At 39.9% G+C, this 24,851-nt stretch overlaps 1 pseudogene; it reads left to right on the top strand.

The window, feature by feature from the left end:
* The first annotated feature begins 1,895 nt into the window (after nucleotides 1-1,895).
* On the top strand, nucleotides 1,896-24,167 carry LOC100474133 (annotated as a pseudogene).
* Nucleotides 24,168-24,851: the final 684 nt, after the last annotated feature.

The raw sequence follows: 24,851 nt of genomic DNA, 5'->3' as shown, positions 1-24,851 counted from the left end.
ATGCATGACCTCCCTTAAGGAGGAGGCAGTGGCTGGCCCATGATCACACAGCCAGAAAGTGTTAGAGCTGGGACTTGAATTCAGGTCTTCTGACCATGAACAGCTGTCCTACTTGGCCAAAGGCTATGCTCCTGCTTTCTTGCCCCTGTATAATCCTTTGGTAAGTCAGAGCAGCCGCTGAGGTTAGATCAGAAATAGGTTGCATTTGCCTGCTTTGTGCATATGTCCTCAGCTGCAAGCAGACCAAGGGGGAAAATGTGACAAATAAGCAGATCGAGACATTTACTTGTGAGTTCTTTTTTTTTCTGCCTGCATTTTTGGGTCAGTTTTAAGTTAGGAAAGTCTTGATGGGAGAATGTGTGCACAGAGCAGGAGAACAGGAGAACCACGAGACAAAATAAAAGCAAATGTCAGTGGTTCTCCAGCTTCCAGCAACTGAGAATTTCTCTACAGACTATTTGCCACATTTGCAGAGCACAAATGTTAACCTTCTAAGGGATTTTTAAAAAGATATGTCAATATTAAAAAAAAACAAAAACATTTTAATAACATTTCAAAATACATGAGCAATTAGAAGAATACATAACAAACCCCTATGTACCCATCATCTATCTTTATGGCTTTAAAAATTTAAGAATTGTTAATATTTTACCATATTGGCAAAAAAATGCACATAGGTACATTTATGTATATGTAATGATTCGTTTTCCTCAAAAAAGTGCAGCATCCTCTAGGAAGGTTGAATTCAACCTCCACACCCTGACTCATTCTCAGAGGCCCTCCTAAAACCCTATGGGTCTCCCACAAAGGTGGTAAATCGGCTTTGCCTAGCTCCTCCCCTCTGGTCCGTTGACTGCGGGGGTACTATTGAAAACCCGCGCAGCAAGAGAGTGCCACGACTGGGAATGTGTATGGGAATGTGCAGGAAAGGCGGGACGGGGGCCTGAGAGCTGCCCCCGCTCACTGCTCTCCACCACCTCTCTGTTCGCAGTGGGACGTGCCGCAGTCCTTCACCCCGGAAGCAAGAGAAGCTTCCTTGCCTGCGTGCTTGAAGAGACTGCACCATTGTAACACTCGGCTCCCAAATCACTGAGAAAGTTTAGTTGCAGTGCATTCGGGAAGACATCCCATAATTCATGTCTGAAAAAAATTAGCTTGTCCTTCTCTGGTTGGACTGTCTCTGCAGAAAATTCTACCATCTGACCTCTGGCCTGTTTGCCGCCACCTTAGTTCACCCCTGCAGAGTCAGTGGAAGGCCTCATGGGAAACAGCGTTTCTTCAGCTCTGGGCTTGAAGGTTAAGCGTGCTTCATCTATTCTAGACTGGAGTCTGGCCTGCCTTGGCATTCTTGACAGCGGGCTCTCTATTAAAATGAAAGTACAGGGTGAAATCTGGGGCTTTTTAAATATGACAATATTGATTAATAATCCCTAGGAGCCCGGTGATTGCTTCATGGTCCTGAAGTAGGAAACCTGCTGGGTTAAAAAAAAAAAAAAATCACAAGGAAGGGAACATTTTGTCTTGTAAATTGAGTAACAGCATTCCCTAGTGACCCATTAATGTCAAAGATGATGTCTATAAAAGTGAGGATAAGCTTCTTTGCACCAGGGGAGAATATTTTTTCTTTCCAAATTTAAGGTTGTTCTGCGCGGACTTTCTTGAAAGAGCCTGAAAAGAGGGAAGCTGAGGCAAGTCGACACAGTCCAAGTTTTAAGTGAAGGAGAAAACCCTCAGTCCTGCCCTCTACTCCAGAGGCGACGGGCACTGGTCTTTTCTTAGTCTCCTCTGTCCCTTCTTTCCTCCTCCCTCTTCTTCCTTTGTCCGTCTTTCTCCTCCCGCAGCCCGGTTGCCGGAGTTCAAATCCCGAGTCTGACCGGTACTAGCTGGGAGCTCGAGGGCAGCTTACCTGACCTCCACGCGTCTGTTGGCTGCATGTATAAAACAGGAGAGAAAGAAAACATTTCTCCTGTAGGACGGAGTGAATCCTGTCAGGTACACGGTACCGGGGAGGTGGGAACACTCAGTCTGCCTTCCCCGTGGTTCCCTCCTGTGCGGGAACCCTACTGCTGAGACACGCCTGGGCTCCCTCCGCCCCTCCCCTGCCCGAGAGTGACTAATCCGGTTAGGTTAGGGTGAGTAAAGCTAAGGCTTCCTTCCTCCCCTGCGAGTGACGCTTGCCTCTGCTCTTCCAAGGGCAGCCCTCCTTTGAGACTGGTGATGCGGTAAGGACGGCTCGGGCAGGCTGACTCCGGGGTTCCCCTCTGAGAAGAGCCGCGCTGCCCTCACACCCCCCGGCGCGCGCCACCAGCGGGGGGGCCGCGCCTCCGAGTTCCTTCCTCAAAATGTTACGAGCCTCCCTCCAGAGCCTGGACTGGCCTGACAGGCGGTGACACCTGGGCAGGGGTGAGTGGGCCCCAGCCCTGTGTCTGCCCTCGGGTGCCCTCTTCCCCGCAACCCTGTCGGTGGGCTCAAAGAGACGTGCCCAGGGCTGCCAGGATTCACACACATGGGCTCAGGCTGGGGGCCGTAAACCAGGCCCTGGTTCCAGAAAGGCGTCCTCACCAGCGACTCTCCCGCTGACTGGTGGGATGTTGCTTTTTGCAAGACTGGGCAAGATTAAGCCCCCAGAATCAAGCTGACTTGGAGTCTCTCTCACTCACCTCAGAAGCAAAGCAAGTTCAGGTCTTGGCTTGAGCTGCGTGTGTGGGCCTACGTCATCAAGGTGCCACCTGGTCTACGTGACTCAGGGTGGGGGCCGCAGGTGTCCTTTCCCTTGTTCCACCCCCACCGCTAGCACCCAGGGGGCCAACCCCCAGCAGGCGGACTCCAGAGTGGCTATGCCCATTCCCTCTGAGGACACTTGAGACCATTCCTCTGCAACACCAGCAGGCCCTTTCCATTCATGCCTTCTCCTGCCTCCAACTGTGGCGATGTCATGCTCTCACAAGGTGTTTTTAAACGGTGCTGGATGAGGGATTGGCATTTCTTGTGCAAAAGGAGCTGCTCATCACCCCTCCTCTCTGCTCATGGTGTGTGGAAGACAGGGCTGTCATTCCCATGGAAAGAGATGACATTCTAGAAATGCAGAGACTATGGCCTAAGGAATTCAGGAAAGGATGTAGTTGGAAGACATGCTGCTCCGTTTATGCTGTAAGATTCAGAACACTACATTTAATGCATTTGGAAACTGAAATTATTCATATTTTCCTGAATATTCTCAGTGAGACTTGCATATGTGGTCATCATCAACGAAGTACAATAACGACCTTTGATAGAGTAGTCATTGGCTGTGGCTATTCTCAGGGGACACTTTAGGGTGATGCAATGATGTAACCAGCATTAAATAAATGGAATTAGGGAACTGCAGAGGCAAGAAGACCTGTATTGTTTCAGTACAAACAGGTTCTGAAAGGCCATGGCATCATGAGTAATAATGCTATTATCATTTCCTCAGTGTGGGAGATATGAAATTAGCTAGGAACATCACATCTGACAATAAAGAACGTGATTGAATGGCTCCTGCACCTGGACAGGAAGTAGTGATGCCTGAATAGTATGGAAAATCTTCATGTGCACTGACAGGACCACGGACAAGTATGTAAGTATGTCTTCTCATTATTTGTTCTAAATTTTGATTGATAAATCACAATACGTCACTTGGGCCCATGAGTTTCATAATATTTTTTATTCAAATTGTTTATATAGACAAGGGCCCAACAAAAATATTTTCAAAGGTCTTGCCCGTCCTAGGGGTGGCCCTGGAGAGGAGTATTTGCCCATGGAAATGAGCCGTTTCCCAGACCCTACCCTTTATCCATAACAGGGTGCTACTTTGGCCACTATCAGCCACTCCTTTGTCTTTTTTCTCAGTTTGTTCAGAATTTGATCAGGGTAAAGGAGTGCTATTTATTCGGATCCTCTCAAAGTCCCCAATTGTAAGCACTCAATAACGTTTGCCTATTAACATTTTTTAAACATTTGGGTTGCATTTTTTTAATTGAGGTATAATTGACATGACATTACTTTCAGGTGTACGGCATCATGATTCAAACAACATATATTTGCATATCTTATGAGACGATCACCACAATAAGCCTAATTAATGTTTGTGTCATACACAGTTACAAATTTATTTTTCCTTGGGATAAGGACTCTGAAGATCTATTAGGAACTTTCAAGTATGCGGTACAGTATTATTCACCATAGGCACCATGCTGTACATTATATCTCCAGGGCTTATTTATTTTATAACTGTGAGTTTGTATTGTTTAACCTCATGTACCCAGCTTGCCTATACCCTCCACCCCTGCAACCACCAGTCATTTCTCTGTATCTCTGAGCTTGAGGGTTTCTGGGGTTTTGTTTTTTGAGCTGTTTTAGATTTCACATGTAAGTGAAATCATACAGTTTATGTCTTTCTCTGTCTGACTTATTTCATTTGATATAATGCCCTGAGGGGTCCATCCATGTTGTTGCAAGTAGCAAGATTTCCTTCTTCTTTATGGCTGAATAGTATCCCTGTGTGTGTGTTTCTTTATACATCTTCTTTACCCATTCATCCATCAATGGACACTTAGGTGGCCTCCATATCTTGGCTCTTATAAATAGTGCTGTGATGAATATGGGGGTGCATATATCTTTTAGAATTAGTGTTTTCTTATTCTCCAGATAAATATCCAGAAGTGGAATAGCTGGATCATATAATAGTTCTGTTTTAAAACTTTTGAGGCAACTCCATACTGTTTTCCATCATGACTGCACCAGTTTACATTCCCACCAACTGTAAGGGTTTCCTTTTCTCCAAATCCTTGCCAGCACTTATTATTTCTTATCTTTCTGATGATAGCATTTCTTTTTTTTTTTTGTATGTGATTTTTTTTGTATTTTTTTCTTTTTTTAAATTTAAAAACTAGTTAACCTATAGTATGTTATTAGTTTCAGAGGTAGAATTTAGTGATGCATCAGTTGCATATTAACACCCAGTGCTCATCACATCACGTGCCCTCCTTTAGACCCATCACCAGTTACCCCATCCCCCACTGACCTCCCCTCCAGCAACCCTCAGTTTGTTCCCTGTAGTCAACAGTCTCTTATGATTTGTCTCTCTCCCTGTTTTTATCTCATTTTATTTTTCCTTCCTTTCCGCTATGATCCTGTTTTGTTTCTTAAATTCCACATATGAATGAAATCACATGGTATTTGTCTTTCTCTGACTTATTTCACATAGCATAATACACTCTAGTTCCATCCTTGTCATTGCAAATGTCAAGATTGTGTTCTTTTTGATGCCTGAGTAATATTACATTTCATATATATATATATATATATATATATATATATAAATCTTTATATATATCTGGTTTTATAAGAAGATATATATCTTCTTTATCCATTCATCTGTTGATGGACATCTGGGCTCTTCCCATAGTTTGGTAATTGTGGACATTGCTTCTATAAACATTGGGGGTGCACATGCCCCTTAGAATCACTATTTTTGTGTCCTTTGGATGGATACCTAGTAGTGCAATTGCTGGATCATAGGATACTTCTATTTTTAACTTTCTGAGGAACCTCTGTACTGTTTTGCACAGTGGCTATACCAGTTTGCACCAACAGTGCAAGAGGGTTCCCCTTTCTCTGGACCCTTGCCAACACCTGTTGTTTCTTGTGTTGTTAATTTTAGCCATTCTGACAGGTGTGAGATGGTATCTTATCTTGGTTTTAATTTGTATTTCCTTGATGGTGAGTGATGTTGAGTATCTTCATGTGTTTGTTGGCCATCTGGATGTCTTCTTTGGAAAAGTGTCTAGATAAGTGCACTCTTAATCCTCTTCACCTTTTTGACCCATCCCCCTACCTACTAAAGAAAAAATCTTGAAAGGGAAATGACACATTACCATTAGAGAAATGGCAATTTGAATGACAGCAAATTTCTCATAAGAAACTGAAAGACACAAGGAGATGGCCCAACATTTTTCAACCACTGAAAGAAAAAACTTGATGTTACCCCAGATTTGTGTATCCAAGAGAAATATACTTCAGGAATGAAGGAGATATAAACACATTTTCAGATAAAGGAAAGTTAAGAAAATTTGTTACCAATGGATTCGTTCTAAAATAGTAACTATGGACTCTGAGAAACAAACTGAGGGCTTCAGAGGGGAGGGGGGTGGGGGAATGGGATAGGCTGGTGATGGGTAGTAAGGAGGGCACGTATTACATGGTGCACTGGGTTGTTATACGCAACGAATGAATCATCGAACTTTACATCAAAAACCAGGGATGTACTGTATGGTGACTAACATAATATAATAAAAAAATTATAATAAAAAGAATATTTGGAAAACACTGAAAAAAATAAAATAGTAACTACATATGAGAAACAAATAATCAAATCAAAAAATGGGCAGAAGATATGAACAGACACTTTTCCAATGAAGACATACAAATGGCTAACAGACACATGAAAAAATGTTCAAAATCTTTAGCCATCAGGGAAATTCAAATCAAAACCACATTGCATGGTGCACTGGGTGTTATACGCAACTAATGAAGCATCAAACTTTACATCNATCACCAGTTACCCCATCCCCCACTGACCTCCCCTCCAGCAACCCTCAGTTTGTTCCCTGTAGTCAACAGTCTCTTATGATTTGTCTCTCTCCCTGTTTTTATCTCATTTTATTTTTCCTTCCTTTCCGCTATGATCCTGTTTTGTTTCTTAAATTCCACATATGAATGAAATCACATGGTATTTGTCTTTCTCTGACTTATTTCACATAGCATAATACACTCTAGTTCCATCCTTGTCATTGCAAATGTCAAGATTGTGTTCTTTTTGATGCCTGAGTAATATTACATTTCATATATATATATATATATATATATATATATATAAATCTTTATATATATCTGGTTTTATAAGAAGATATATATCTTCTTTATCCATTCATCTGTTGATGGACATCTGGGCTCTTCCCATAGTTTGGTAATTGTGGACATTGCTTCTATAAACATTGGGGGTGCACATGCCCCTTAGAATCACTATTTTTGTGTCCTTTGGATGGATACCTAGTAGTGCAATTGCTGGATCATAGGATACTTCTATTTTTAACTTTCTGAGGAAACTCCATACTGTTTTCCAGAGTGGCTGCCCCAGTTTGCATTCCCACCAACAGTGTAAGAGGGTTCCCCTTTCTCTACATCCTCACCAACATCGGTTGTTTCCTGAGTTGTTAATTTTAGTCATTTTAGGGGCACCTGGGTGGTTCAGTGGGTTAAGCAACTGCCTTTGGCTCAGGTCATGGTCCCAACCTTGTGTCGGGCTCCCTGCTCACGGGGAGTCTGCTTCTCCCTCTGCCACTCCCCCTGCCTGTGCTTGCTCACTGTCTCTCTCTGTCAAATAAATACATAAAATCTTAAAAAAAAAATTTTTAACCATTCTGACTAGTGTGAGGAGGTATCTCATTGCAGTTTTGATTTGTATTTCCCTGATGATGAGTGATGTTGAGCATTTTTTTCATGTGTCTATTATCCATTTGTATGTCTTCTTTGGAGAAATGTCTGTTCATGTCTTCTGCCCATTTCTTGATGGAGTTTTTTAGTTTTGGAGTGTTGAGTTTAATAAGTTCTTTATAGATTTTAGATACTAACCCTTTAGCTGATATGTCATTTGCAAATATCTTCTCCTATTCCATAGGTTGACTTTCAGTTTTGTTGATTGTTTTCTTTGCTGTGCAGAAGCTTTTTATCTTGATGAAGTCCCAAAAGTTCATTTTTGCTTTTGTTTTCCTTGCCGTTGGAGACATGTCTAGCAAGAAGTTGCTGCAGCAGAGGTCAAAGAGGTTGCTGCCTGTGTTCTCTAGCATTTTGATGGATTCCTGTCTTACATCTAGGTCTCTCATCCATTTTGAATTTATTTTTGTGTTTGGTATAAGAAAGTGGTCCAGTTTCATCTTTCTGCATGTTACCGTCCAGTGTTCCCAATACTATTTGTTGAAGAGACTGTCTTTTTTTCCATTCGATATTCTTTCCTGCTTTGTCGAAAATTAGTTGACCATAGAGTTGAGGGTCCATTTCTGGGTTCTCTGTTCCATTCCATTGATCTCTGTGTCTGTTTTCGTGCCAGTACCATGCTGTCTTGATGATTACAGCTTTGTAGTACAGCTTGAAGTCCAGAATTGTGATGCCTCCAGCTTTGGTTTTCTTTTTCAACATTACTTTGGGTATTCAGGATCTTCATTTTATTTTCTTTTTTTTTTAAAGATTTTATTTATTTATTTGACAGAGAGAGAGACAGCCAGAGAGAGAGGGAACACAGGCAGGGGGAGTGGGAGAGGAAGAAGCAGGCTCCCAGCGGAGGAGCCTGATGTGGGGCTTGATCCCGGGACCCTGGGATCACACCCTGAGCCGAAGGCAGACACTTAACGACTGAGCCACCCAGGCGTCCCTCAGGATCTTTTCTGGTTCCATACATATTTCAGAATTGTTTGTTCCTGCTCTGTGAAAAATGCTGATGTTATTGCATTTCTAACAGGAGGTATGAGGTGATATCTCATGATTTTGATTTGTATTTCCCTGATGATGAGTGATGTTGAGCATTTTTTCATATACTTTCTGGCCATCTTGACATCTTTTTAGGAAAAATGCCTACTCAGGTCCATACCCCTTTTTAAAACCAGATTATTTGTTCGTTTAGTTTCTTGAGTTGTATCAGTTCTTTATATATTTTGCATATTAACTCCTTATCAGAAATATGATTTGAAAATTTTTCTCCTTTCAGTAGTTTGCCTTTTCTATTTGTTGATGGTTTCCTTTGCTGTGTAAAAGATTTTTAATTTGACATAATCCCACTTGTTTATTTTTGCTTTTGTTGTCTTGTTTTTAGAGTCAGATCCAAAAATTCATCTCCAAGACAAGTCAAGGACCTTACCATCTATGTTTTCTCCTAGGAATTTTGTGGTTTCAGGTCTTATGTTCAAGTCTTTGATCCATTTTGAGTTAATTTTTATGTATGGTATAAGATAGGAGTCCGTTTATTCTTTTGCATGTGATCATCTAGTTTTCCCAGCACCATTTATTGTATAGTCTTGGCTCCTGTATTGTAAATTGATTGACCATATATGCATGTGTGTTTATTTCTGGGCTCTCCGGTTTCATTGATCTATGTATTTATTTTTATGACAATACAGTACCGTTTCAATTACTATAACTTTTTAATACAATTTGACATCAGGGAGCACAATGCCTCCAACTTTGTTCCTTTTTTTTTTAAGATTTACTTATTTATTTTTTATTTATTTTTTTAAGATTTTATTTATTTGACACAGAGAGAGACAGCCAGAGAGAGAGGGAACACAAGCAGGGGGAGTGGGAGAGGAAGAAGCAGGCTCCCAGCGGAGGAGCCTGACGCGGGACTCGATCCCAGACTCTGGGATCACGCCCTGAGCCAAAGGCAGACGCTTAACGACTGAGCCACCCAGGAGCCCCTGATTTATTTATTTATTTGAGAGAGAGAGAGAGAGAGAGAATGGGAGCAGGGGAAGGGTCATAGGGAAAGGAGAGAGAGAATCTCAAGCAGACTTGCTGCTGAGCACAGAGCCCGATGCAGGTCTCGATCCCATGACCACAAGATCATGATCTGAGCCAAAATCACGAATTGAACCCTTAACCTACTGAGCCACCCATGCACCCCCCAACTTTGTTCTTTCTCAAGATTGCCTTGGCTATTCATGGTCTTCTGTGGTTCCATAGAAATTTTAGAATTATTTGTCCTATTTCTGTTAAAAATGTCATTGGAATTTTGATGGAAATTGCATTGAATCTATAGATTGCTTTCAGTGATATGGGTATTTTAAACAATATTATTTCTTCCAATCCATCAGCACAGAATATCTGTCCATTTATTTGTGTCTTCTTCAATTACTTTCATCAGTGTCAAATAGTTTTTGGCATACATGTCTTTCACCTTCTACACATGTCTTTCACCTTCTTGATTAAATTTATTCCTAGGTATTTTATTCTTTTTGATGCAATTGTAAATAAGATTATTTTTTAAATTTCTCTTCCTGATAGTTTGTTATTAAAAATGCATCATATTTTTATATATTGATTTTGTATCCTGCAACTTCTACTAAATCCTTTGATTAGTTCTAACAGTTTTTTGGCAGAGTCTTCAGGGTTTTTCTATATATAATATTATGTTATCTGCAAATAGTTACAGTTTTACTTCTTCCTTTCCAATTGTAATGCTTATTTCTTTGTCTCGCCTAATTTACCTGGCTAGGACTTTCAATATCATGTTGATTAAAAGTGGCAACTGTCTTACTGTCTTATTTCTGATCTTAGAGGAAAAGCTGAAAGAATATGATGTTAGCTATGGGCTTGTCATATACGTCCTTTATCATTCTCAGGTACATTCCCTCTGTATTCACTTTGTTGAGACTTTCAATCATAAACGTATGTTGAATTTAGTCACATGCTTTTTCTGCAACTATTGAATTGATCATATGATTCTTATCCTTCATTTTGTTAATGTGGTGTATCACATTGATTTGTGAATGTTGCACCCTTCTTATACCCCTGGAATAAATTGCACCTGATCATGGTGTATGATCTTTTTAATTTAGTGTTAAATTTGGTTTCTTAATATTTTGTTGAGGATTTTTGTATCTATGTTTATCAGGGATATGGGCCTGTAATTTTCTCTTTCCCTATTTTTTTGGCAGGGCGATGTCTTTTTCTTGTTTTGGTATCAGGGAAATGCTGGCCTCATAAAATGAGTTGGAAGCGTTCCCTCCTCTTCTATTTTTGGAAGAGTTTGGAAATTTAATTCCAATTAGAATGTTTGATAAAATTCACCAGTGAAGACATAGGGTCCTGGACTTTCATTTGTTTGGGAGGTGTTTGATTACCATTTCAATCTCCTTACTAGTAATCAGTCTATTCACATTTTCTGGGGTTTTTTACTATTCAGTCTCGGAAGGTTGTATGTTTCTGAGAATTTATGCATTTCTTCTAGGCTGTCGAATTTGTTGGTATATAATTATTCTAGTAGTCTCTTATGGTTCTGTGGATTTCTGCAGTATCAGTTGTATTGGCTCCTCTTTCATTTCTGATTTTATTTATTTGAGCCCTCTCTCTTTTTCTTGGTAAGTGTACCTAAAGGGTTTCCCATTTTGTTCATCTTTTCAAAGAACCAGCTCCTAGTTTCATTGATCTTTTCTATTGTCTTTTTAGTCTTCATTTCAATTATTTCTGCTCTGTTCTTTGTTTTCTTTCATTCTACTTATGTTGAACTTTGTTCTTTTTCTAGTTCCTTGATGTGTAAAATTAGATTCTTTGAGCTTTTTCTTGAGGTAGGCATTTATCACTATGAACTTCCCTCTTAGTACTGCTTTTGCTGCATCACATACATTTTGGTATATTGTGTTTTCATTTTTATTTGTCTTGAGGTCTATTTTTATCTCTTCATTGGCCCATTAGTTGTTCAGTAGCATATGTTTTAATTGCCACGTATTTATGAAATGTCCAGTTTTCTTCTTGTTATTGATTTCTGGTTTCATACCATTGTGGTTAGAGAAGATGCTTGATATGATTTCATTCTTCTTTTTTTGTTTTTTAAGATTATTTATTTATTTATTTATTTGACAGAGAGACAGCCAGCGAGAGAGGGAACACAAGCAGGGGGAGTGGGAGAGGAAGAAGCAGGCTCCCAGCGGAGGAGCCTGATGTGGGGCTTGATCCCAGGACTCTGGGATCATGCCCTGAGCCAAAGGCAGACGCTTAACGACTGCACCACCCAGGCGCCCCTGATTTCAATATTCTTAAATTTATCAGGACTCATTTTATGGCCTATATAATTTATCCTGGAGAATGGTCTTTGTGCATTTGAGAAGAATGTATATTCTGCTTCTTTTGGATGGAATGTTTTACATATATCTGTTAAGTCTAAAATGTCATTTAGGGCCAATGTTTCCTTACTGATTATTTTCCGGATGATCTATCCATTGACACAAATGGGGTGTTAAAGTCTCCTACTTTTATTAAACTGCTGTCTATTTCTTCCTTTAGGTCTGTTAATGTTTACTTTATATATTTAGGTGCTCCTATGTTGGCTGCATAAGTATTTATAAATGTTAGATCCTTCTGTTATTAACTACTTTATTATTATGTAATGCCCCTCTTTTTCAATGATTACAGCCTTTATTTTAAAGTCTATGTTGTCTGATGTAAGTATTGCCATTCTAGTTTTCTTTTGTTTTCCATTTGCATATAATATCTTTCTCAGTCTTTTCATTTTTAATCCGTGCATGTATCCTTGCATCNTTTTCAATGATTACAGCCTTTTTCAATGATTACAGCCTTTATTTTAAAGTCTATGTTGTCTGATGTAAGTATTGCCATTCTAGTTTTCTTTTGTTTTCCATTTGCATATAATATCTTTCTCAGTCTTTTCATTTTTAATCCGTGCATGTATCCTTGCATCTAAAGTGAGTCTTTTATGGACAGCACATAGGTGGGTCTTGTGTTTTTATCCACTCAGCTAATCTGTGTCTTTTGATTGAAGAATTTAATCCATTTACATTTAAAGTAATTATTGATAGGTATGTGGTTATTGCCAGTTTATTAATTGCTTTCTGGCTGTTTGTAGTTCCACTTAATCCTTCTTCTCTTGCACTCTTCCTTTGTGGTTTGGTGATTTTCATTAGTGGTATGCTTAGATTTCTTTCTCATTATCTTTTGTATATCTACTATAGATTTTTGCTTTGTGGTTACCATGAGGGTTACATATAACAACCTATATTTATAACAATCTATTTTCAGTTCATAACATCTTAAGTTTGAATGCAGCCTAAAGCTCTCCATTTTTACTCTTCCCCACAAAGTTTTATTTTTTTGATGTCACAGTTTATTTATTTTTATCTTGTGTATCTCTTAGCTAATTATTGTGGTTTAGTTGTTTTTACTACTTTTCTTTTTTAACCTTCATACTAGCTTTATAGATGATTAATCCACTACCTTTACTATATATTTACCCTTATCAGTGAGATTTATATTTTCGTTGTTTTCTTGTTACTAATAAACGCCCTTTCTTTTTCAGTTTAGAGAAGTCCTTTTAACATTTCTTATAGGGCCAGTTTAGTGATGAACCCTTTAGCTTTCGTTTGTCTGGAAAAGCATCTCTCCTTCAATTCTTCAATTTGCCAAGTAGAGTATTCTTGGTTGCATGTGTTGTTTTACTTTCAGCACTCTGAATATATTGTGCTACTCTCTTCTTGTCTGTAAAGTTTCTGCTGAAGACTTGGCTGATGGTCTTATGAGGGTCCCCTTGTATGTAACAAGTTGCTTTTCTCTTGCTCCTTTTAAGATTCTTTTCTCATCTTTAACTTTTGACATTTTAATTAAGTGTGTCTTGGTGTGGGTCTCTTTGAGTTCATCTTACTTGGAACTCTGCGGGCCTCATGGATCTGGATGTCTGTTTCCTCCCTCCAGGTTAGGGAAGTTTTCAGCCATTATTTCTTGAAATAAATTTTTTGTCCCTTTCTGTCTTTATTTTCCTTTTGGGACTCCTATAATATGATGTTGTCCCATAAGTCCCTTGAACCATCTTCACTTTTTTTAAAATTCTTTTTTCATTTTGTTGCTCTGGGTGAATTCCACTTCCCTGTCTTTGAATTGAGTGATTCTTTCTTCTGCTTTATCTAGTCTTTTATTGAACACTTTTAGTCTCTTTTCAGCTCAGTTATTCTTCAGCTTTATGACTTCTATTTGGTATTTTCATATATTTTCAATCTCTTTGCTGAAATTCCTACTGTGTTGGATGGGACAGTTTTTGATACTAATATTCAAACAAGTTCAAAGAAGAAAAATGCCAAGCCCTTAAGTTTTAAGGTTGGAATAGGTAAAGTTATCAGAGGATGGGATAAAGCACTCTTAACTACGAGTAAAGGAGAAAAGGCTCAACTAGAGATTGAACCAAAATGATCTTATGGAAAGAAAGGACGGTCTGATGCTAAAATTCCACCAAATGCAGAATTCATTTCTGAAGTGGAATTAGTTGAAATTGACTGAAATAGCAATGCTTCGGATTGCTATTGTCTTCGGTGAAGACATCAGCAACAATAAAATGTGGCCTTAAGGAAATATACGTAACTAATTAGAGCTGGTTACTATTGTAAGGGAAGAGTCAACTGGAAAATTCAAGAATCCAGATATTGTTTACCCAATCCCCAATTTTTAATATATGTAGTCCATTATAATTCCCTAAAGTTTGAAATATTTGGTTAAAGAAAAATTACTTTCCTTTTACTTCATGTTGTAAATCAAAAGGCTCAATAAAAATGTATTCAGCGTCTTGAAAAAAAGAAAGAAAGAAAGAAAAAGAAATTCTTGTTGTGTTTACCCATGCTTCTCCCAAGTTCAGTCAGTGTCTTTAGACCACTTTAAAGTTTAAAGAGTACTTTAAACTCTTTATCTGGTAAATAATTCACTGCATTTCATTAAATTTTTTTCCTGAGGTTTTATCTTGTTTCTTTCCTCTTTTTGCCTGACTCCGTTTTTATGTATTAGATGGAACAGCCACCTCTTCTAGTCTTCAAGGAGTGGCCTCATGTAGGAGATAAACTTTATCATCTACCTTGTCCTAGCTCTTGGTTGTCTCTCAAGCTTTTGTGATTGTCCAAGCAGCCTATTTGGGTTTCAGTAGCACCCAGTAGTTGAGGGTGTGCTAAGATCTGTCAGTGTCCCAAAGGAGGAGATCTGAGTGAACACCTAGATTCAGGCTGATTGGAAGTCAGATCCTCAGGCCGCAGCTTTTAGAGTGTGCAAATATATCCATTTCTGTGGGACTGCAAGTGTAAGCTCTGGAAGCCACCAGACCAGGTAATCTGGAGGTAGCCCCTGGGCAATAGTCACAAAAATCAGGGCTCTGGACAAGCATATAATCTCCTTTCTTAGAGACACTGATAAGGTATAGCGTGGCAGAGGGAGAGCAGAGAGATGGTGTGTCACCTGGTCTGTGTTCCCTGAGAACCCCTCCTTAGGCCTCTAGATGTGCTCCAAACCTGAAGCCTGTCCCCCAGGCTCCAGAATAAGTAAATAGGCCTCTTTCTTTGAACACCTGGGGTTGTGTTTCAGTCTGCTTTCTGTGCAGTGCCCTGCGGGTGGTAGTCTGCCAAAAACATCTTTCTAATTGTTACAATCCCAGAGGACCCAGGAATGCAAGCTCCCCTGGCCTCCAGAATTGTATAATCAAGGGGTGTCCTTGGGCTGCAGCTGCAAAAACCAAAGCACCAGACATAAGAACTAGGGCATCAGACATCTATCAAAGTTCCCGTGCAGAAGATGCAGAAGGAGAGTGCAAAGATGGATCCCGCTGGTTAGAGGGTAAAGATGCCACCCACTGAGGGGAAAGGGAGTTAAAGTGATTTAAGGAAAAAAAAAAGCATTCTGCCACCTTTAGCAAGGTAGAGCGAGAGCATGAAAATGGTGCCTGCCCTCTCCTTCATCCCCGGAGAATATCCCAACAGACCCTGCCTCTCTGGGTGATGCTTTAAGATTAGCAAATGAATCTATTTTACATAAAGTCTGGGCACTTTTCAAATAGCTGCTTCTGCACTGGGCCTTGGAGGGAGTGAGTTCACACATGAGCCCTTAAAGAGGCATCGCTCAGTTCATCACAGCCTCTCGGGTCTTGTGGAAGTGAGCCCCATTGGTTTTCATGTTTTGGGAGCTCATCTGTTGGGTAAAGGTCTTAAAGTCTGGGGTGTCTGATGGGGGTATGAACAGTTCACTCCTCAGGTTGAAGCTCTGGGTTTGTAAGTTTCCTCCTGACCGTGGGTCGCCACGCTGAGCGTGTGGTTTATGGTGAGATCTTCTTGTTTGTCCATGCGTAGGAACTGTTCAGCTAGTTTTCAGATCTTTTTCAGAGGAAATTGTTCCACATGTAGCTGTAGCTTCCGTGTGTCCGTGGTGGGGCTGAGTTCAGGATCTTCCTACAGAACAGAGCCAGAGAAATGTGGTCAGCAAATGATGAAGATAGGTCACAAAGACTCGGAAGTAAGGGAGACGGGCCAAATTGGGACAATTTGTGCATCAGAAGAAATAATGATTATGAAAAACATAGGAAACTATGAATCCATTCAGATATAAATAAATAAATGGAAGTTTGATTTACAAAAAATAATATTTTGCATAATTTCAATGTACTTGTCACAGAACACTTACTAATTGCAAAGGGGGAAAAGGTAGCTTTATAATGAAAACATCTGGCAGACGTCACATTTTCAAGTTGTCGAAAAATAAATATCAATGAGACACATTGAAATCCTGCCCCAGCTAATACAAGGCCTTTAGAAGAACTTCTGTGATATTCCTGCAAAAGATGCATAATCTAAATCCAACTGTGAGGAAATATCAGAAAACCCAAGTGGAGGAAAATTCCAAAGGTGACTGGCCAATAATCTTCAAAAGATTTGAGGTCAGGAAAGTCAGAGAAAAACTGAGAAACTGTTCTGCACTAATGGGGACTTCACAGACATGACAAATGCAGCGCATGATTCAGAACTGGACCTTTTTGATTAAACTGGAGTGAGGTCTGAGGCTTAGACGGTAGCAATATATCATACTCGGGCTTCTCAAGATGGTGCCTGGCAAAGTTGCTACGGCAGTTATGTTTTCATGCCCTCCTAGGTCTGGAGAAAGAGGACTGTTTTCAGTAGCATCCCTAGCAGCCCAGACATTCAAAATTATTACCATAATTTTGGTCATACTCATTACTCTTCCAATCACTGTCACTAAAAGGAAGAGCTGCTGTAATTTGTCAGGCCTGAGTCACATATTTGAGCGCAAGGACACCCGTGGAGCTTTGGATGGAGTTCCATAGACCCATGCACCAACAGCGTGGAAGGGTGGATGCCAGTGAAAAAACAGGAGAAAGAAGGGGAAATGAATGCTGGGAAGGCAAATGTCCACAAATGTTCAAAATGTGCACCACTACATGGTCACAAAAATGTATCAATCTCTTTCAAAACTATTCATTTACTTTCACATGGTGCAATTTGGAAAATCTGTGATTTTCATAGGCTCATGGCAGTTTGGCAATAGAAAATAGTTTCTTCCTATTGTCGGTTACTTACTATTTCTATCCAATTTGAATCTAAATCCTAGCATATTCTAGAATTAGTGAACTATGCTCTTTGTCTTTCCAGACAGGCTCAGTTGTTTTGTTCATATGTTTTTTTTCATACCTGTAAGGAATCATGGTCTGATCAGGAGTAACAAATGGTCTCTCCAAGCCCTTTAAAAATAAAAAAATTTCTCTGGCTAAGAAAGTACATCGGTAAATCACTTTAACAAATTTTCGTGTTCTAGTTTCTGATTATATTTTAATTAACTTACTCTCTATCACTGTGTCAAGTCGTTCCATACACTTCTTAAGACCCACATTGACAGAGGGGTGAGTTCTATTTGCCTGTGAATGCTAACTAAAAAATACAAACTATTTTCCTGCAGTCCTGGGCCTTAGCCTCTCCACTGCTGAATATTGTCATTCAAGATTTCATGAGTGTAGGCCTACACACTAATGCAATAGTGTCACACCAGATTTCCCCCATCCTGAATTCCTGATGAATAAATAAATAAATGATACTCAGATTTCTTTTAATCCAATGAAGAAGATTCTAACGAGTCTTAGAAGTGGAACTGATGTCATCAAAGCAATTTCCCTATTCTTCTTTCCTACTTGCTATTATAAGAATATCATATTGACGTCTCTTTAAAGTTCAGAAGGTAAATTTAGCACTTAGTATTTGATAAAGTTATAGCTATGATGATGTCAAGATTTAGAATAGCTGTATTAAAGGCCCAGTTACTATAGCTCTCAGAAACCCTATTTGCTCTGCCCACATCAGATAGTATGTGTCATTTTCTATCTTTCTAGTTCTGATATTTGCAATGATCTTAGTCATAATTAATTACAAATGTAGGATGGTAATTATTTAGTTATGTTTCAAATCCTTAGAAGTACATTGAGCTGAGTGACCAATATTTCTTTAAAAATGTGCACATACATCAGTAAATCTTCTATATAGCATTCTGCCTTCTCTGAAAAAAACAAACTTTAAAATCTTTAATTTAGTTTCTCAAAACAAGCTTCTGGGGGCTGCTGGGAGGTGGATCATTGGTTAGAATTGATGGATTACCCACCTACATTTCAGCACTAATTACTGGTAACAGTTTACAGATTTTTTTTTTCCCCTCCGTGGCCTAACCCAAGCTTCTACTTTCATTCCCTATAGATGGTTTTACCCAGGGAAAATCAGAAATCAGAGAATGTGAAAGCTGGAAGCAACTTTAGAGATCATGTGAGATACTTCATGATTAGTGGTTTAGATTCTTAATGAGAATTGAGAGAAACATGCGCACACTCCCTGAGAACATGCACGTTAAAACATATATGCAGAACTTCCTAGATCCCAGAAAAAGAATCTGGGTGTCTTGGGCTTGTAAGGTTATTGAGATGAAATAACCTGCTTAAGACCACAGAGCAAGCTGATGGAGTTGGGGCTCAAGCCTAAAGTACAAGGGAGTCCTGGCTACCAGAGATTATTCCCTAAGGCCCTGCTACTACACAGTTGCCCCGGGGCCTTAAAAGGAAGATATTGTCTATGGACCAAACAGAAAGTTATTCCTTATTCAATATTCTACTCCATTTAGTGTTGATTCCCAGCAATTACATCAATGTCTTTGTTGATTGGACTCCAGTATCATTTGTTGTTTAGAATATCCAACAATCCATTGTTAATACAGTGCACGTTGATTGCAAAGAAAAAAGGCAAACTTTACCAAAGATGTGGGATTTCATGAGATTGGTGGAAGTGATGTTAGAAAACTGCTTAAATCACACAAGCTAAGACTTTGATAAACGAGGCCCTGGTGGAGTTAGACCTATTGACAACTGAGAGAAGAGAAGGGCGTGGAGACTGTGTAGCTAAGCATTCCAAAAGAGAATATTTGTATATGAACAGGTCGAAAAGAATCCCCTGGGGAGACCAGTGAAGCCCCACACATTTTTATTAAGTGATCCTCTTTCTGGTCATTAAAACATCAAACGAAATATGGTATATGTTGAAGTACAGTTTTGATGGAAAGTTACACCAAAATCTGCAGGTTTTAATTTTTTTAAATCCTATGGAAACTTTCTTTTCACTTACTGTACAATTTCGTTCCCTGTTCTAAGTGAGCTCACTTTAGATTGCTCTTTTTTTCTTTTACCCATTATTCTTAGATAATGAGTATGTCCTTTACTTCATTCTAACTTCAAGAAGCAGAAACTTACTTTTATGTGTTGATCTTTAATTTCATTTTTCTGATCCTGAAAAACAAAGTTACTTGAGGACTGTCATTTTGCAAGTCTCCCTCTAGGATTTGTCGACCAGGTTCATAGATACAGAGTGTCAATAACGACCTCTGGGCAATAAAATTGTTGTGCTACAAATTGAGTAAATTTTGATTAACTGTGAAGAACTTTTCTGAAACTCCATGTGCAGTGTAACTCAATACTGTTTAGAAAAATGAGAATGTCATTGAAACCAAAGGGCATAGACATGAAATAGATGAATTCTGGGTTATTTATTGAATGCCTCTCATAGACAGAATTTTATGAAGTCTTATGTGGTTTGAATAATTTGTAACTATACATGCTTCTGTTCCCAGACATTTTAATCATTAATGATGCTGCACCATAAAACACCCTCCAAGACATTTTTACTCCCTTTGATAATCTAAGAATGAATTATAAAATTAACCTTTATAATTAGATTATTTGGGCTTATCCAGAAGGCTGGAATTACCGTTAATTGAAACAGTTGATCAGTTTCTTACTCGTAGTGTACAGTGGCAGCCGAATTCGGGGACCCCTATTTAGGCACCTCTTCCGCTTAGTTAGCTGTCCAACATCTTCAGAGTTTTTGCCCCAATATTTTTAAGGCTGAACACCGATGGTAACATAGGGCTGTTGATAGGGTGACCATATAATTCATCATCTGAACTAGGGCAATTTTGAGGGGGGTGCTTTTAATAAGTGCACTGGGACAACAGCTGTAAATAAGGATCATTATCCCAGTACGCGAGACGTGTTCACCATACCTACTAATGGCCTATTTCTTCTTGTTGGCAGGAGTCGGGGACTCCTGGCTCATTATTTACAAAGCCCCTCCACCCAAGATCAGGTCCTGACTTATCAGAACACACTGCCCCTGGAGGCAGCTTCCCTGGGCACCCACTCTACCCAGGAGAAGGCAAGTTCTGCTGTAAATGGTCCGACCTGGCCTAGCCCTCAGGACCCTCACCTCTATTTACTTCCTTTTGTTGTTGGTTGAATTCTCTTTAATATATCAAGGCTGAAATGACATTCCAAGGATGAAAATGGAGTAAATCCCACCAAAGCACAGAACACTGAGCCGTGGTGTGTGTGTGTGTGTGTGTGTGTGTGCGTGTGTGTGTGTGGCAGAGAGAGAGAAATAGAGATGATAATGATGAAATGGGGGACTCAAATGGAATCTTGTCATGAGTTCTGCCCTTTTCCTGACTAATGCTATGGTCTTTAATCTCTTGGAGCCCCAGTTTCTCCATATGTTAAATGAAAATGATACTAATCTCTACCTTAATGTGGTTGTTATTAGACCTAACAGTATCCTTCACATCTAGTGTCCCATTCTTCCCTTTAGTAATAGAAATTGTCAAGTTTTAATTGGGTACACATCTCCAAACCAGCTGTTACATCCACCAGCTTTTCTTGTAGCTCTGGTGAAGGGGATGCATATAACTTCCTGATCACACCTTCACAAGGAAGCTGTGGCCCTCCCCCCACCGCTTTCCCCCTTTATTCTGGTAAGGAAATGGCAAAAACCAGAACAGCTAGCCTGGACCCAGAGATGACATCTTATGTCTGGTGGAGACAATCACTTCTATACTAACACATGAGAGAAAAATCAGTGTTGACCTCACTTAAGACAGTACTTGGGGGCCGTAACTCATACGTAGTGGCTTTGAAAGCTCAGTAGAGCTGCAGTCAAAAGGTGTGTGTGGTCCTGCTCCATTGCTTGCATGACCTTGATCATCTGTAAATGTCACTTTTCTCATCTTGAAATATAAGTAGAAATAATACCTGAGAGGTAAATGATATTAAATAATGAATAAATATACCATACTGTTACTACTTTTCTTTCTGAACCAGGGTTCATCTCCACGAGTTTATTCATTCATTTGCAAAGATTGAAGGATCCAGGCACTACCCAAGACACGGGGTTATCTGGCATTGCATAAGGCTGCCCAAGCCTTCTACGGACAGAGAAAAACCAGACCGACGAGATGTCCGAGAGACGATGGTGTTCTACAGGCTGAGTAGGAGGGACATGGTCAGAAAAGGAATCTGACATTTCTGTGGAGACTAAATAACAAAAGGAGCCAGTTTGTGAAGATTTGTGGGGAGAGGATTCTAGACAGAGAAAACACCTACGGCAAACAACTTATGATGAGAAGAGCAAAGCTCATTCACAGATGAGAAAGAAAGTCAGTGTGGCTGGAGCGGAGTGAGTAAGTGGTAGATAGTAAGAGATCAAATCAGAAGTCGGAGAGGCCAGATCATTTGCCCAAATAGTTCAAAGAATTAATTCCAAGCATAATGAGAAGTCATTAGATGGTTTTCCATAGGAAAGATACAAGAATAGCACTTCTGTTCAGATTTCCTGAGGGGCCAATATTGTACCTCAGTGCAGGCGGCATTTGTGAAAACATAACCTATTGTAAGTCAAGCAGCTTCTCAAAATAGGGAGAAAGTTCTAACTACCAGTTATCTGAGAACACACGGGGGTGTTACCAGGACAATGTTTACACCCAAGGCAGGCACCACTGCTGAGTCCTTTATTGTCATTTTTTAAAGAGCTTAGTAGCTTAGACTTTTGTGTCAGAAATGCCTGGCTTTGAGTCCCAGTTTCTCGAACACCAGGTATCTGACATTAGATAAGTAACTCCACCTCTTGGAATTTCACTTATTTTTATATGTAAAATATGGAAAATAACACTCATTTCACCAACCTCATTGTAAGGCTTCCATAAGATATTACATGTGAAATGACTAATGTATTATAAGTACTCAATTAAAAAAATGGTACATATATTTAGTTCTTATATAGTCCTAGAATTCATTGACAAATCAGTAGGCCAGTCCATTACTCCACAGAGGTACTGAGGTGGAGACTAATGACTTCAAGACTCTCCCTTGCGTCCCACAAAGCCCTGTTAAAATCCTCTTATGTTTCCCCTGAGCCTACCTTGCCTCAGCACCCACACAGACTGCCCCACCTCTGATACGCTCTGCCATACTATTACTCTCAGTGAGCTTTTGTTTTATGACATTCCACATGGCTGTGTCTGGTTTCCACATTCAATAAAAAATTAAAGCTTCTTGAGAGAAGAGACAACTTATCATCCTTTGCCTGTGTTTTCCAAAGTGCTTCAAGTACAGAAAGTGCTTAACTAACGTATGTTTGATAAATGAAAGAATGAGCAAAGAGATGAATAAGAACATTCATTTGATTACCCTTGCCTCCCTCAGTTTCCATCCACTGCATATCTTCTGTTTGCCCTGGAATCCATTGTCCACTCTTCTCCTTCCTGCCCCAGCAGGCCAAATCAACGTGCCCCTTTGTCATCTGACTTCTGACAGGTTTGGCCAATGAGAGGCAGTGGCAGGAGACTGGAAGGTGGACAAGAGACTGAGATCTGGACTAGAAAGTTCTCTTTATATTGCTACTCTTTCTGAGTTTCTATAACTGTTCCATCTATCTAAGGCCTAGGGGTGGTGACTCCCTGCTGTTGCTAGCCCTGGGAATTTCCTTACTAGTTCTCCAAATCCTACCTACACCATTGTAAGTAATCCATTTTTAAAACTACCCTCAAATTACCCACTTTGGATCTGCCATTTCCCCGCTCCAAGGACACTAATTCATCTCATAGCTATGAACTTGAGTAGATCTAAGTGTCTCCTATTCTAGATTAGGACCTGGACTCTATTTGTTCTAGAAGAGCAGATTCCACCACTCCCCTTGGTAAACTTCCATTGTTTCACAACCACACCAAATTGTTCTGAGCCTGATAAAACGTGGGCAAACAAATTAGGATGAAGCTGTCCATTGTCTTGAAGAACTAAGCAAGTTGTTCATAGGAATTACAGAACTTAACAGACATGAACCTTTGCTGACAGTTAAGTATTTTTAAGAAGAGTAAAATAAAATGTCACTTCATGGAAGAAGCTAAAAATACTTTTGAAAGTCTATATTGTGCGTGAGTTTTTTTTCCTACTCTCAGTTGCCAGGCTGTGGGTGTTGAAAACTCTTCAGAAGATTTGGTCTGTCATGTGTAGATGGTAGGTGGCAAAAGAAATTCTTTAAAAATTTCAAGATGTTCATTCCATTGTCTGTTGCTTACGTGTGAATTGTAGAATGTTGGATCCAAAAACAATTTGTGCTGGGGCAGTGAAGGCCACTGGGCAGCTCTCAGGGAGGACAGGTTACCTGTGGAATGGTGTCTCCGAACTACCCCCTCCTGGCTCTCAGGCCACCACCTAGATCACTCTTGCAACTGATTCTCATGAAGACGGGGCATTCTCTGTCAAATACAATCTTAGAAATGGCAAGGTAGGTTCAATAAGTTGGAATTTTTATAGGGTAAAGCAGTAAAATAGTTTTCATCTGCAATGTTAACATGTCCAAAGGAAAAAAATTACTAATACAGATAAATGAGAAAGTAAAAGGAGGATCTGTACCCAGCCGTAGCTACTCCAGTCACAAGGGACAAACAACAGCTGGGTTGGTGGCGAGTGGCTCACAACATTTGCTTGTAATTGAGATGAGCTTGCTCCTCAATCCCAAACCTTTCCTCAGGAGATTCACAGGAAAGCCAGTATGGTGAAACTGAAGTGAGGAATGGAGTACAAAGGCTACCTGGTATCTGTAGATGGCTATGCGAGCATGCAGCTTGGAAACACAGAAGAATACGTAGATGAAGCATTGTCTGGACATTTGGGTAAAGTTTTAATAAGGTCTAATAATGTCCTTTGTATCAGGGATGCTGAAGGGGAAGAAGATGGGGAAATGAGAGAATAGCGTCTTTTGTGGGGATCTTTAAATATATATTTCTAGACAATAAACATTTTTTTTCTGAAGAAGGAGAAGAAGAAACAGAAGAAGGAGGAGGAGGAGGAAGAAGGAGAAGGGAGGGAGAAGGAGGAGGAGGAGAAGGAGGAGGACGTATCAAAATGAGGAGGAGATTGAAAGGCTTCTAATTGGTTGACCTGGTTCCACTGACCCCACTAAGCATCTATCTTCAACTCCCTGATTTCACATCATAGAGTGTCTTCGACACTCCCATGGAACATCTAGATATTCTGTGTAGTGAACAGCCCCTCACAGTTTGCACACCACTCACACCTTCCCAGCTTCTTGGCAGGATGGTATTCAGTGGCCTGTGACTTAGTTTGTTGAAGTTAATGAGCTCAACCAAATGACCTCTTCCCAAGGCAAGCACAGCTTGCAGACCACAGACTCTCTTTGGTATTCATCATTCTGGAGTCGCCCACCCAGGGTTTCTGTCTCCAGAAGGGACGAGAGAGACCTTGTGTTTCAGATGGACCTAGTGCGTGCAAAGTCTCTGCAGAGAAAGTAAGCAGCGTCTACAATTTGGCCATGAATCTCCCTTCTGTTTCCAGTTTTCAAACCGATTATTTTTATGATTTATTCATTCAACAAAAGTTATAGGTGTTGGATATTCATCCTTGCACCAATCAAACA

Source organism: Ailuropoda melanoleuca, chromosome 3 (assembly GCF_002007445.2).
Source record: "Ailuropoda melanoleuca isolate Jingjing chromosome 3, ASM200744v2, whole genome shotgun sequence".
NCBI classification, from domain to species: domain Eukaryota; kingdom Metazoa; phylum Chordata; class Mammalia; order Carnivora; family Ursidae; genus Ailuropoda; species Ailuropoda melanoleuca.
This window is presented reverse-complemented; position numbering and strand designations above follow the sequence as displayed.